This window comes from Dipodomys spectabilis, unplaced genomic scaffold, assembly GCF_019054845.1.
Source record: "Dipodomys spectabilis isolate Male_0828 unplaced genomic scaffold, ASM1905484v1 ptg000001l, whole genome shotgun sequence".
Classification (NCBI taxonomy): domain Eukaryota; kingdom Metazoa; phylum Chordata; class Mammalia; order Rodentia; family Heteromyidae; genus Dipodomys; species Dipodomys spectabilis.
Window position 1 is genome coordinate 31,811,020 of NW_024870678.1, and position 13,644 is coordinate 31,824,663.

General features: G+C 48.1%; 1 long non-coding RNA gene across 2 annotated transcripts; it reads right to left on the reverse strand.

The window, feature by feature from the left end:
• Positions 1 to 11,136: 11,136 nt before the first annotated feature.
• LOC122117133 lies at positions 11,137 to 13,612 on the reverse strand. Of its 2 annotated transcripts, XR_006149103.1 has the most exons (3): positions 13,265 to 13,612; positions 12,414 to 13,018; positions 11,137 to 11,608 (listed from the first exon to the last, which is right to left on the reverse strand). It is a non-coding gene; the product is annotated as an uncharacterized LOC122117133 (long non-coding RNA). The 2 variants fall into 2 exon arrangements; XR_006149098.1 differs by lacking the exon at positions 13,265 to 13,612 and having other exon boundaries at positions 12,414 to 13,108.
• Between the last annotated feature and the right edge of the window lie 32 nt (positions 13,613 to 13,644).

Consider the following 13,644-nt stretch of genomic DNA (forward strand, 5'->3'; position numbering starts at 1 on the left):
GCATCTGTAATAGTTACGGTTATTAGATTTAATTTTCAGTGAGATTGCTCTACCCTGCATTAGCCCTAGTCAACACCTGAGCCTTTGCTCACTGAATCTGCGTGACTGGCTGCAGGCTGGATGGATGGTAGTAGGCTTGCCTCAGGGATGCGCAGGGTGGTCCTGACGTCCGTACAGAACAACAGCTTTGAGAGATCATGTACTAGGTTCTCCCTGAAGTGGTTGCAACCACATTTGCAGCTTGATCGTGAGAATACTAGCGGAAGTAACCACACGTCCCACTTGCCCCCCCCCCTCCGCCCCGGTCTCCCAGGTCATCAAATTAACCAGACAATATTTATGTCAGCAAATAAGTTCCATACTATGTACATTTTTGAAATAGGTCTCATCTAGCACACACTTAGGTGCTGTGCAAAGTGAATAGTAAGTAATCCTCAAAACAGCCCAGAGAGGAACATGTGTGACCCTCTGCCATCACACAGGAACGGAGGCAAAGGGAGGCCAGGTAACTCATCCAGAGTCACACAGCTACTAGGGGTCACGGGCAGAGTTAAGAACTGAGTAGCTCCTGTCCTGCTTTTAACCACTGTGCTTGTAGGGAACTGAAAGTCATTTGAACTTTTCTGATAAAGAATCTGCTTAATTTTGAGGTGAGGGTGCTGGAAATTGAATTTCCCTTTATTCCTGTTTATTTTAGAAAGCTACCTGCTCTCAGCTTCTGGAATCATCTCCACGTAGATGATACAATTGTTGATGTTCACTGCCATTTCCTCCCAGTGTATGAGGACAGGGTCTTGTCCACCGCATGTTCAGCTGGGGTCTGATAAGTAAAAGGTGGATGACAAACTGTAAGTAACAACAAATTTTGTTACTGCCTCTAACTTATTTTTCGGTGACTTTCCTGTAACTATTTCTCAGTATCACATTGCTCACTTGGCCAGGCATGTTGCTTGATTGCAAGAAAGGAGTGAACCACCAAGGCTTAGAAGGGAAAGATGGGCCATTATTCTTCATAGATCACGGTCAGTTTGCATGTGCACCTGCTGAGTTCCCTGGTACACCCCGAGTGGTGGGTGACACTGACAAGCAGGAAACATTCCACATGGAGGCCACAGTGGTAGAGTTTAGAAACTTCTTGTTTGACTGGAAGGTAGGGAAGGCAGAAAGGTCATTTGACCCATCTGAAGAGCACGATCAAGAGTGTACTTAACCAGGCACCACTGGCTCATGCCTGTAATCCTAGCTACTCAGGAGGCTGAGATCTGAGAACCAAGGTTCAAAGCCAGCCGCAGCAGAAAAATCCCCATGATACTCATCTCCAATTAACCACTCAAAAACGAAGTGGAGCTAGCAAAAAGAGCTAAGGGGCAGCACCCAGACCCTGAGTTCAAATCCCATGACCAAACCAAAAAAGAAAAAGAAAGGCCTACAGCAACACTTTTTAAAAGACCTTTAGGGTTGAGAGTATTGGAAATTGAGCCTAGGGCCTTGTGTATAGTAAATATATACTCTAGCCCTAAGCAACATCCCCAGTCCTGAGAGCCTACATCATACAGTTGGCAAAAAAAAAAAAAAAAAAGCCATAAAATGTTAAGTACTGATTTACCTAAGAAAAATAAATATGTAAGTTCTTAAGTTCAGACTTGAACCTGAATATTAATAGCTTTATTCATAGTAGCCCAAAACTATATGCAACCCAAATGTCCATCAACAAAGGATGGAGTATTCATGCATTGGAATATTACTGAACAGTAATAAAGAACAAATACTGATAAAGCAAGATAGTTGAGTCCCCAAACACTATATGGGAAGAAAGAAGCCAGATACAGAAGGGAATGTCCCGGACAGTGTCATTGACAGGAAATTACAGAAAAGGCCAAACTCATCTACAGTGACAGCAGCTGAAGTTAGTGAGAAAGTGCACACAGGACTTCCGGGGCAATGAAAGTGTTCTATGTGTTTATGTCGGTGTATATGTCAGAACGCTTTAGATGTTTTATTGCGTGTCAACTATACAGTTGACCTGGGTGCATTTTCTTTGATGTTGAATATTCCATTTGCGCCCATAGAGTAATGTAGACTGTCTTCTTCACAACAGAAATTTATTTGCCAGGGGTTTAGAAGCTGGGAAGCTCCAAATCAGGGTACCAGCTTGGTAGAGGTCTGATGAGGACAGTTCCTAGATAGTACCTTATGAGTCCTTCCATAGAAGGGATGAAACAAGATAAGGTCTCACATGTAAGCCAGGCTGACCTCAAACTCATAATCCTCCTACTGCTCAGCCTCCCCAGTGCTAGGATTCTACACACAGGCTACCATGCACAGACATTCTTTTGTAAGGGCTCTGCTCTTGTGACCTAATCAGCTCCCAAGGGTGTCAGATGCCATCACCTGAGTGATGAGGTTTCAGCATATGAATGACGGTGGGGACCCCAAACCTTCAGACCCTACCATATGTAAATTAAAATGGTAAAGTTGTTCTTAAAAGAGGCTTAGAGCAAGAAGTATTTAATGTGCTTCCAGTATTTCATGTGTCCCCAGCCTGATGAAGAGACACCCAGAAGAAGGTACTAGACAAGTGACCAATGAGAGGCCTCATGGGAATTCACAGACAGTGTCCTGTCTAAAGTTAAAGACCAGACAGCTTCCAGCATGAGTACCTCCAAGATCTGTGCCTTTGTGTCATGGCTAAGACACTTGAATTAGGACTATGTCACTTCACAGCTACATGATTTTCTTCTCACACTTTAAAACTATTGAATTAAGTGATGCTAAAAAAGAATTGCTCAAGGTCTCCCTGTGTTGGGAGCAATCTTTTTTTTTTTTGTAGGGAGTCCTGTGTGGCATTGAACATGTCCATATGACACAAGCTTGCTCCTGGAGTCCTGCTTAGCCCCTGTCAGATGGTTCTTAGAGGATCACCTGACTTCCTGTGGGCGGGCCCAAGGCCTATTCTCCAAGGAGTTGGCGCCCACGTCTGGTGCTCCAGCCCCATGAGCATATTATGTGTGTAGTGATTCTCTTTCAGAGGAAATGCCTCTGCTTACACTCACTAGGTAGCATCTCATACTGCCTGACAGGTCCCAAACAGCTACCAGATGTTTCTGCTTTCTAGAGCTAAAGCCTGACTTAGACATTTCATAGCTTATTTATTCACTCAGAATGTGGCCAAGTTTCATCTGGGTTGTGGGGCTGAGATGCGAGTAAGATAGTCGCCCTGTACATGTCCATAGTCTGGGTCGTCTGGTGAGCTCTGGGCTACCACCACTGGGGCCCTCTCCGGGTGTGTTATCAAGTAGTGTGAGAAAGGCCACAGGTTGTGTTCATTTAGGTTCTCTCTTTAAGGGCAAATGGTCAGATTCAAAAGAATAAAATTGTAAATGGGAGCAAACATTACTTTTAACAAACTATAATATTTCTGGTATATTATATATATATATATATAGATATATAGATATATATATATATACATATACATAAAACTTGCCCAAGAAATCAGCTTCCAGGTCTTTGCTGCAGGGTTGAGGCGGGGTGAGAAGGGCCAGGGCGAATCCCTGGCTGTCCCTGCTTCTCACCCTGAGGTCTGGGAATGGATGCTCCAGAGCCTGCGGATGGCGTCCCTTCTTACACCAGGTCGCATTTTCTTTTAAAGTTGGATGGAGTCCTAAGTTGGAACTCATTCTCTCTCTCCCTTCTTTCCCTCCCCCTTCCCTCTCCTTTCTCTTCTTCCACTTTCACACAGGAGGGAAAGATCAGGCCTCTCAAAAAGCCAACCCCTTTCCATATTAAATAGGTTGTGTAGGGCAGGGCACAGCACCCTACTTTCTTGTTCCTCCTTCTGAAGTATTTTCTTATTTGGTTGGTATTAGAGCAGATTAGGGTTTAGATTCTTCCCTACAAGTCTCACAGAGCAGGCATCCTACCAGAGAGCAGCAGTCCTCTTTCTGGGAAGCCAGACCCACTGCCCAATTCTCCCAAGGTATGGTCAGTGTGCACCTGTCAGGTGACTCCTTGTTGGCAGTGATTGTGTGACAGATAATGAGACTATCACTATTTTTTAACAACAACAAAAATATATTGACTGAAAATCGTGACTGTGAAAATGAACCCTAAGGTATGTATTTAAATGTTTTTTTCTTTCATGCATTTGTTTCTAATGCATTTATAAGATTATTTCTTTGTTGCTTTGTATGTCCCTCCCCCACGGTATAACCCCTGCTTTCACTGTATTTGATGTTGGTGTAATTTGTGGAGGGGAAGGGGAAAAACAAGTCGTTTAAATAAGGATGTAGGTGGACCCGTTGCAACAATGAGAAGTACAAGTTGTCATGTCGAAATGAACTTTACAACTTCGGTGGGGGGGGGGGAAGGATTGAGTGGGGAGGAGGGGAGAGGCTGGGAAGGGACGGGAAGGGGAAACAAAGGAGGAGGCTACAATGCTTGATAAGAAATATACTCATTATCGGGGCTGGGAAGGTGGCTCAGTGGTAGAGCGCATGCCTTGCATGCCAGAGGCCCTGGGTTCAATTCCTCAGCACCACATAAGCAAAAAGCAAAAAGCCAGAAGTGGCGCTGTGGCTCAAGTGGTAGAGTGCTAGCCTTGAGCTGAAGAGCTGAGGGACAGTGCCCAGGCCCAGAGTTCAGGCCCCACGACCGGACCCAAAAAAAAAAAAAAAAGAAAGAAATGTACTCATTATCTTGCCCATGTAATTGTAACCCCTCTGTACAGTATTTTCACAATAAAAAATAAAAAACAACCAACAGGACTGTTAGTTTGACTGAGTGACAATGAAGTCCTTCCTACAACAGAAAACTTGAATTGAACTTAGCCCAGTCCTTCACAAAACTTCAGGAAAACAATAATAAGGACAATACAGTCTAACCAGGAGCCTGGCAGGAGGGATCCTGGTGTTCTCATGGCTGTCTACCAGCCTTTGCCCCAGCCTTACCTTTCTCTTCTACTTTCTTCTTGTCAGGTCCAAAGAGCAGCTCCTCCATCTGTTCCCTGCCTGAGAGGAAGTAGCAGACCTGAGGTGTCTGAAACAGTCTGATCCCTGTATCTGAGAACCAGCTCCATGATGCCATGAGAATGAAGAAAGAGGCAGACAGAGCCCAGGACTTATCAGCACAAGTGTGGCTAGACAGCAGCAAGCCAAGCAACTGCCTGAGACTTGGGCCGATAGGGGCATCGAATGTGTGTGATGGTCAGGACAGAAGTGATCATGCCTGCTGCTATGTACTGTGTCTCTGCAGGCTGATGTCAAAGATCAGCCATTTTACTCCTGAGGATGAATCCTGGAGAAACTCACATGCGTATCAATGAGTGCAAAGCCCTCATTATAATGCACCTGGCAGGCGAGCTGAAGTGGCAAAGCACCTGCCTGGCCAGCACAAGGACCTGGGTCTAAACCCCCACACCATCAAAATAAATGAATTAAAAGTCAAATGTGGTTTGTGTTGCATGTGGTGATACAACCCCGAGCTACCAGGGGAAGGCAGGACAATTGCAAGTTCAAAATCAACGTGGGTTACATAGAAAGACTGTATCCCTCCCTCCCCCTGAAAAGGCTTGTAATAGAAAGTAAGGAAATATCCTAAATGTCCACCTTCAGGGAACAGATGTGAACTGGTATAAGTTCATCCTACGGAACTATTCAGCAATGAAAATAAACTGTACCACAGGGCTAAATCTCAATAGATGATACTAAGTGAAAATAAGTGGCAGGCAGAAGGCAATAGGCCATTTGGTGCCACTTAATGTAAAATACTATGTATTTTCAGGCTTATGTGTATGTATCCAAAGCGTAAAACTAGATGGGAGGATACACAGCAGCCATCAAGCCTAGGGAGCGCGGATGGAGGGCAGGATTTAGAGCATCATACAGAACATTTCATTTTCTTCTTTTAACAGCATGATACATTTAGTGCCTTGTCCATTATATAATGTTTTCACTTTCACATGTTTAGAAGATGAGCAACCTAAACAGCGTGCACAGGGAGGCAGAGGGGATGGGACAAGGGTGAGATTTGGGTTATGATAAGTATCCTGACAGTCTAGAGCTTGCTTTCTGGGCAGCAAGATGGATAAGGATGCCATTTAGGGAGATAGGGAACCAAGGGAGAGTGGCAGGGGGGAGGGGGGGAGGTGACTTCAGGTTTGAAAAACAGAGCAGAGCAAAGGGCATTGGCTGATGGAGCTCTCTATTCTCTGTGGTTCCAGCCTACTTGGGAAGTTGAGTCAGGAGGGTCGCCAAGCCTCAGGGCTGGAGGCCAGGTTGGAAGCACTATCATCAGCTGATCCCCACACCAGCAACTTGGTAGGTAAGAACTTCAAACTCCATTTCTTTGGTGAACATTTTCCCCATGTATTTAAACGTTTCTTTCCACTTTGGTGAGTTGTCTAGTTTACCTCTTTGCCTGTCAAAAGCTTGGTGTCTGTGCCTTGGAAAAAGACTATACCTGTGAGACACAGTCATCTTTCATCTGTTTTTATTTACTGTAGTATTTGCCTGGAACTCACCTTTTAGTACTTGGCTGATTTGATACACAGTAGTTCCCAGATTTCTTTTTCTACGGGGCTCTGTCTGATATTTCTCGCCTGACTCCCTTCCTGCTGTCTTTCAGACAGACCCTCGGACATGCCTCAGGACATGCTACTACCCAAGCTCTATATTGATTGTTGTTGTTTTGTTGGTCGTGGGGCTTGAACTCTGGGCCTGGGCACTGTCGCTCAGCTCTTCAGCTCAAGGCTAGCGCTCTACCACTTGAGCCACAGCGCCACTTCCAAATATATATTGAGTTTATTCATTCATTGTATCTTTAGTTGTGCAAAAGGGTTTCAACTCAACATGTCAGTTTCTGAGTACAAACATCTTGACCGATGCCACTTCCAGGCTTCTCCCTCATCTCTCCCAACCCCACCCAATCCTTCAAGTTACCTGGTTCAAGTTTTTGTTTTGTTTTGTTTTCACAAATGCAGAGTGGATTTGTTCTGTCTTCCTGTAACCACAGGTCCACAATGATGGAACCCAATGGCCAAGGACGGACACTTTGAAATTGTGGGGGGAAAGACAGCCCCAAATCAATGTGTGTTGTGTTACCACAGCGCCACCTAATGGTCAGTGTGAGGAGTCACATGAGCCTTGCATCTGCAGGGCTGGGGACTACAGGTCCTGTAGATGCTAATAGTGGTTCTGTGTGAACAAAGAACTGGTCTGCAGGGGATCTGCCCAGCCTCAGCAGATGTGCTCCACACGGAAGACCTAAGCTTATCCCTACATCCTCGCCAACAGGCAGGTGTTGAAGTCCTAAAAAGCCAATGCCTCCGGTCCACATTTGACATGAGAGCTGAGGGAGAAGACCCTTTCTGCAGATGGTTAGGAAAAGCCTGCCTTGAGTGGAACCACAGATTTCTTCTATTGTGAAGCAGATTAGTGATGATGCTACAGAAATGTATGGTGTGGTTTGGGAAATCATGGACGGTCAGGGCTGGATGTGAGATCGCATAGTTATACTCATCTCCCCGCCACGGGGCACCTGGGTATCTGGAACTGTCCCCAAGTGCAAAATGCAAAGAATAAAACTCAATGCAAGCCTGTCTGGCACTATACACAGGACAGGTTCGACGTGTCTGCCTCACCCCCATTCCTCCAAACACTGGACATTCCTGAGCACCGGGGCACGGCTGGCCAGCGAGGATCCCGGCGCGCCCAGCTTGAAGGTCTTCAGTGGTTTTGTCTTCTCTGTCTCCCTTGATTTTCCTTCAGGGCCAGTCCTGGATCCAACAAATGCCCGACAGTGTCATGACCCAATGACGCCAGCTGGGCCAGCTGCAACCTGGGACCCAGGTGTTTTCTCTGTGGATCAGTGATGACACACGTGTCCCACAGCTGCCTGCCTCGCTGCTTTTGCAACCCTTGACGGGGTAACAACACTGTTGGGGGACACAACCCCCAGAAGGGGCCCCAAAACAGCCGCACCCAGGCCCCAGCACCCCACTCAGTAAGACCATGCCACACGCCACTGGCTCACCCCTGAGCTGGCTGCTACCCACTTGCTCAGGAAAATCACAGGCCCAAGAAGGAGAGTACTTGGAGCTCAGTCTGCTGGAACCCATGATTCCTTCTACTTCACAGCCAGTCCAGCAGTCCGCAGCACTGTGGGCTGGGCTCCGACAAGGACGCTGTAACAAAGCTAATCCATCCGGGTAAATGACAACCAGAATAAGTAAAAGCAATCCATTCTGGTTTTCCTCTACCCCTGGGCAGCAGAAAGAGCAGCAGAGCAGAGTGGCACAAACAGCTCTGGAGAACTTCTTGTATGATCCTTAGAAGAGACGCAGGCCAGAGGGTAGAAGGGACGTGGCCCAGGGCATCCAAAGGTAACTGCCACTTCGTATAAAGTATGAGGCCCAGCCCTGCCCTGTGCGAACCCAACAGCAGGGGCCACTGGGTCAGGGCTCGGGGTAGGAGAAGAATAGGGAAGCCTGTTGACACTACAGCTCCTAAATCACACTGGGCAAACCTCCCCAGGGACACAAGGCGGGACCTGGCCAAGGCCTCAAAGGTCAGCAGAAACATAAATCAGTGCCCTTGTACCAAACAGACTGTGAAGCTACTTTGACCCCACAAAAATTCCCTGGAGTTGAATCAATGTAGGCACACAAAGAGAACAGGGAAATGCCACCTTCCTCCTCCTATCCTCAAAGATCCCCTGAAGTCCCAGGACCGAGAGCATGCCTCCTAGCTCTTGCCGTATCATAATCGCAAAGGTCACAGCCTAGTGACCTTTGTGGCCTACGGCGCCACTGGGCAATGCATCTTCCCTGGCAGTCATTGTACTCAACAGGTCTCCTGGGATTCTCCAGCACCCTCAGGAACCAGGGCCAGCACAGGCTTTCCTGATAATGAACCCTGTACACTGCTCACCTAAAGCATACAGGTTCTAGACTGATATCAGCCCCAAGGCGACCTGGACCAGAGCCAGACCCAGGAGGAGTTCCTAAATGCCCATGCATAGATTGATAGAAATTCTTCTGAAAGGCTCTTTACATTTGGGTTATCAGACAGCAACTCAAGATGTCTGAGTTGTAGCCAGGAGTTGGTGGTGTATGCCTATAATCTTAGCTTATCAGGAGGCTGAAATCTAAGGATCTTGGCCTGCCAGCTAGGCAGAAGAGTCTTTAAGACTCCATCTCCAAATCAATCAGCAAAAATGAGCATTGGTTTGACTGCAGATAAAGCCATAAACCTCTTGGCTCGGTGATCCCATGTGAGTGATCAGTCCCGACAGTCACAGTGGTGTTGACCTTGACAGGCAGGCAACAGTCACAGTGTTGACCTTGACAGGCAGGGTCAGCCCGTGTCAGTCGGTCATAGTCAATCCCTATCAGGGAGCTGTGGAATCAGACTCGGTGTCAGTCAGCCTGTTGGTCCCTGTCAGTCATCATCAGTTCAGTGAGTCTGTCAATGGTAGTCAGTGTCAGTCAGCGTGTTAGATGTCTATCAGTCAGCCTTCATCAGTGTCTTTCTGTCAGCCAGTTGATAAGTATACCACTCACCTGGCTTCTGTATACTGTGTGCCCATGAGCCTGTTTGTTGATTTATCAGCACCTTTCTAGTTTGGGAGAATTGGGATAGGTCTGTCTTTCTTCCATGAGGAAAGAGGAGTATCTATCCCTGAGAACTCAGGGCAAATTACCAAGTTGAGTCAGGCCCCCAGTCCTTCCTTTCCAGCTGAGCCATCTCTGCCAGCCAGCTCTGCCGTGATTCCTGAGCTCTGAGGGCATCTGTTCAGAAGTGACTTAAAGGAAGAAAGTCAGCTTCTGACTCAGAAAAGCCTCTTCCTCTTCAGCAGCGGTTTGGGGGCTAGCCCAGCCCTAGGACCAGCCAGGCCCTCCTGCCTTCCTCTCCCACAAGCCCATGCACCAGGGCCTGAGCAGAAGCCAGGCTTTTCCTCACACAGCACTCCTTCCTCAAACAGGACCAAAGTTCAGGATGGAGGAGGAAAAGGTCCCCTCTTTCATCTCCTCTCCTTCCATCTCCACCTACCTTGTGGGTTTGCACCGCTCACCGTCCCCATGTGCAACCTCATCCCAGCCAGACACCCAGGTGTGAGCAACTAGAGTATTTCCTTACCTCACAGTTACTGGTTCAGGGATGGGCACATCACCCCAGCAGGGCCAATCAGAACCCTTCCCTGGGACTGTTCTCAGACTGTCTATTGAGTCCTTCCACTGAAAGGTAAGTGCTTATGTTTGCCTCAGGAGAAAGCCTCCATTGTTTAGGAGAAAGCTCAGAGGGAGATAATGCACTGGAGGAAACAGACAAGACATGCCTTAATGGGGTTTCCAGCCCCAATTCCAATCAATCCCAGCCACCTCCATCGCTGACCTCCTGCCATTTCGTTTGGCAAACCACAGATATGGCCAAAGAACCTGGCCTAATACAACCAGCAAGCCTGCTGCCCGTTCTAGGCACTGTCTCATTCAGAAGTGGATGATGGTGGGGGGGGGGGGGGTATCCTCAAGCCCCACAACTGCCACCCTTGATCTTCTTGTGTCTGTTCATCCTCATCAATCATGTAGTGACAGACCCTCGGGCATAGCCGTGTGGCCTGTCCAAACTGTACCCACACCAGCCCGAAGCCAGCTCATTGCTCTCCAACTGTGTTCTACCTAAAACCAAAGCTGAACTGCATTCTATTTCGAACAATGCCAAGATCAGTGGCTCCTCTTGATTCTTCCCCTTGGCCTCTGACGTTCAGCAATTTGGCCTCTTGTTCCAGTGAGAGCCTCTGGGAAGGCAGCAGGAGGGCAAACAGGAGCCTGCGTTTCTGGGAGCAGGCAGGAACTCTGCTGCAGGTTTTGGCAAGGACAGCTGTGTTTATGAGAGCCCTCCATCATTGGCCATGAGGATGAAATAGGCTGGCAAACAGGCATCCTTGGCCAGGAAAGGTATGTGCTTGCTGTAGTCCCGGTGACTTCGGGAAAAGCCCCACACCCACCCAAGATGATAGAATAATTCTGGCTGCCAGCTGTGGAACAGCTGTTTCCTCAGCCTTCTCCCAGAGCACTGAACGCGAGAGCCGGTGCCTAAGGGAAGGCCAGTGGGAGGAACAGTTTGTCAGTAGAGCCCATCCAGGTGTGGAAAAGTGATTTATTTCTAGAGCACAATAACAGTTACACACTAGGAACATTCCAGTTACCCAGCCCGTCCCAGTTTTCTGTGTCACAAAGACATACTAAGACTTTGGAAAATTTCCAAAGAGGTTTAGACTTGATACATGGAGCTCCTTCACTTTTGGGGGGCATTGGTCATAACCCAGTGAACCAAGTAAAATAGCTTCACAGCTTACTAAAACAGACTTGTCCTTAGAAGAAGCAGTGTAAACATTTCAGACTGTAAATTAGCAACACTATCATTCCCCGACAGGACACAAAGATGCAAAAGGCAGTGAGCAACAGCACAACTTGTCACACACCTCCCATAGGAAATTGGAAATTGAGGGAGAAGGGGCCTTCTTCAAGACAGAGATCCCAAGATGGCAAGGTAGCATCCTCTGGAAAAAGCAGGTAAGAAGTAGCTCTGGTTGCCACCAGGCTAAAAATCTGGTTTAAAAAGAGGAAGGGGTCTCATAAGGGAATTAGTACTTTTGTAGTCTTACCAACATTTAATCTGAATGTAGATTAGATAGTAAAGAATCAACACTTTCCTAAAAGGTATATAAGTAAAGATTTGTATCAGTGATAGGTACAGGTAATGTAGGTAATGGGTTTGAAGTAACTTACATTTTGGTTCAGTAAGCAGGGAATATAACTATTACATTAGAGCTGCTATGCTGCACTCACAGTATCTTGCTATCACTGTAACCAACTAATGCCAAAAGAATGGTTTTGTAATAAAATTACAGATTGCATCTAAAAAAAATAATAAAAAGAGGAAGGGGGTAGGTAACGGGCGCTGGTGGCTCACACCTGTGGCAACTCAGGAGGCTGAGATCTGAGGACTGTGGCGCTGGTGGCTCACACCTGTGGCAACTCAGGAGGCTGAGATCGGAGGACTGTGGTTTGAAGCCAGCCCAGGCAGGAAAATGTGTGAGACTCTTATCTCCCATTAGCCACCACAAAGCCAGAAGGAGAGCTATGGCTCAAGCAATAGAGTGTCTGCCTTGAGCAAAAAGCTGAGGGACAGAGCTCAGGCCCTGAGTTCAAACCTCAGAACTAGTACCCACAAAAAAAAAGGAAGGACTGATCAAGATGCATGGTACTCATAAACTGATGTATTAGATTGAAATTCCTTTACACAACTACATAAAGATAATAAAAAAAACAATAAAAAGTGGAAGGAGTAGCAGTACTGCCACTACCTTGCCAAGGGGTGGGGTTCACAGCAACATATTCCCCAGAGCCCCACCTTTGGCTGTGCCAGCCTGGAAATGAACAGGAAAGCATTCGTTCCCGTAGGGTCACCAGACAGCAGGAAGTTTCCGCCTTCACCAGGTGTCTCAGAATTCTGTGAACTGCAGAGCTCCCATATTCCAGAATGAACAAACGAGCCACACCTGTGAGGTGACCATCTACCAGGGTAGTGGGCTCCACCCACAGAGGCCAGGCCCCTGAGATGCAGGCATCTAGGACAGACTTGCTCATGTTTTGTTCCTTGCAAATGAGTAGGTCCCTTCTCCCTAAAACCCAGAGCCGTAGCTCTCTGGAAAGCAAAGAAAACCAGCAGTGGCAATAAACCTCTACCTGGAGGTTTCTAGGCAAAACAAAACATCCCAAAGGGCATGTTCTAGAAATTGCCAAGATAGATGGCTGAAGAAAAAAAAAGAAGAGTCCAAGTGAGGCATGAGCAGGCTCAGGTCTGTAATAACCCTCGCCACTCCGGAGACTGCAATCAGAAGGAGGATGGGTTCAAGGACAGTCGGGGCAGGAAACTTTACAAGACCCCAGCTGGATCCATAGACGAGGGGCAAGGCTGGCGCTGGGCAACAGCGGAAGACCTCATCTGAAAAACAACTACAGCAAAAAGGGGTGGAGACAGCTGGGAGCACACAGGCAAGGCCCTGCGTTCCAAGGCTAATAGTACAGGAAGGGAGGGAGGGAGGGAGGGAGGGAGGGAGGAGGGAAGGAAGGAAGGAGGGAAGGAAGGAGGGAGGGAGGGAGGGAGGAGGGAAGGAAGGAAGGAAGGAAGGAAGGAAGGAAGGGAGGAAGGGAGGAAGGGAGGAAGGGAGGAAGGGAGGAAGGGAGGAATCCTTCCAGTACCATCCATGCGCGGACGTTTCCTAGTCTATGGTGTTGGTGAGCACTTGTAGGAAGCAACTTCTGGGACCCAGCGTGGCGGCCGCGGTGAGGCCTCCACTTCCGAGTATATAATCAGCAAGACAGGCGCTGCCTCAGTGGCACCAGGTGGGCGTCCTCCGCTGAGAAGGAAGAAGTGTCCCCTGACCAACTTGAGGGGAAAAAGGAGGCTGACCAGGCCCGGGCTGGCCCGCCGGGGCCGCCACGCCTGTCCGCCTTGCCCAGCGAGCCGGGTCGGTCGCCCTCGCAGCGCCGCACACGGCCTTCCCTAGGGGTTTGCCAGCCGCGCCCCGGCCCTGGGGGCTCTGCGCAGACCAGGGCCGGGCCGGGCCGCGTCGGCGGGC